Source organism: Chinchilla lanigera, unplaced genomic scaffold (assembly GCF_000276665.1).
Source record: "Chinchilla lanigera isolate Chin_1 unplaced genomic scaffold, ChiLan1.0 scaffold00021, whole genome shotgun sequence".
NCBI classification, from domain to species: Eukaryota; Metazoa; Chordata; class Mammalia; order Rodentia; family Chinchillidae; genus Chinchilla; species Chinchilla lanigera.
Genome location: NW_004955422.1, coordinates 28,722,073 through 28,723,322, shown reverse-complemented (window position 1 = coordinate 28,723,322; position 1,250 = coordinate 28,722,073). Strand labels below are relative to the sequence as shown.

The 1,250-nt window shown below is 55.0% G+C and overlaps 1 long non-coding RNA gene across 1 annotated transcript in view; it reads right to left on the bottom strand.

The window, feature by feature from the left end:
- Positions 1–1,244, bottom strand: part of LOC106148473 — a 12,425-nt gene extending 11,181 nt beyond the window's left edge. Inside the window, exon 1 of the long non-coding RNA XR_001233943.1 lies at positions 800–1,244. This is a non-coding gene — a long non-coding RNA (uncharacterized LOC106148473). The remainder of the gene's footprint in view (positions 1–799) is intronic.
- Positions 1,245–1,250: the final 6 nt, after the last annotated feature.

The window sequence follows — 1,250 nt, the reverse complement described above, 5'->3', positions numbered from 1 at the left end:
TTTTTTTTGGTTTTTCTCCGGTACCAGGAACCGAACTCACGACCTTGCGCTTGCCAGGCAGGCGCTTTGCCGCTGAGCTAAATCCCCAGCCCCAGACATTTTATTTTAATTTTAATTCTAGTAATTCTTCAAGACATTAGCCCAATATGGATCAGAAAACAGGCTCAGGGAGGTTGAGTAGAGAGCCAAGGAGTGAACAGCCAGGATTCTGGTCTAGGTTCATTTGACTCTAAAGCATGGACTCTCTTCAGGATACTGCCTCTAAACATAGTCAGGTGCATTCGTGTCAACATGACCTCAAGTTCTTTACCCGCCATCCTATCACCAACTTCACCAGCTGGTAAGAACGTTCTAGGCTGCAGGTGCAGCCTCTACAAATAGCACAATGGCATGAAAGCACAGGAGGAAACGATGAACCGTTTAGGTCCCTCAATCGTGGAAAAACCGTTTTACTGGTATGAGTGTCTTTTTGTCTCATTATATGGCAGTGAGTCATTTAGGGGCGGACCAAAAGGGAAAGTCCTGCCTCTTGTCACCTACAAAAAGTGTAAGAACCGCTTAGGCGGGCAGAGGCATAAACTGAGAGCTGAGTGGACCTACCAATTCCCTATTCCCATCCTCACCAGACCAGCTGTCCAAAGACAAGAAGTTCACAAGGGGTTAAGCAGGGCTGTAGGAGGGCAGCCACCGCCCCTTCCCAGCAAAGCCTCCCATAATCTCGCGGGCCTCAATCAGTTCCCGCACCTCGCGAGACTCCGCCCAGTCCCTTCCCCGAACTTCTGCCCACCCCTTTTCTTACCGAGCTCTGAGCGAAGCGGGGAGGTGGGGGTGGGGGCAGAAAAGATTGCTGCAGGGGACGCCGGGAAGTGTGGTCCAAGCGCTTCACGCAGCCATATTCTTCCGGAGCGGAGGAGACCAAAAAGGCAGCCGGGACTACGATTCCCAGTGGCCCTTTCGGTTTGTTTTTGTTCAAAAAAAAAAACCCCACACTCCCCCTCCTCACTCTTCACACACACTCACACACACCCACGACAGACACGCACGCACCCAGGCGCCGGAGGGAAAGCCGCGTCTCGCCGTCCCGCCCTGCCGCCAGTCCTGTCTCGGTCCTTCAGCAGAGCGGGAAAGCGGAGGCCGGAGCCGTGACCCCTGACCCCGTGGTTATGCGGAGCCGCCGCATTCCTTAGCGATCGTGGGGCTGCCGCTGCTGCTGCTGCTCCCGCTCCCGCCGCCGCCGTCGCCGCCGCCGT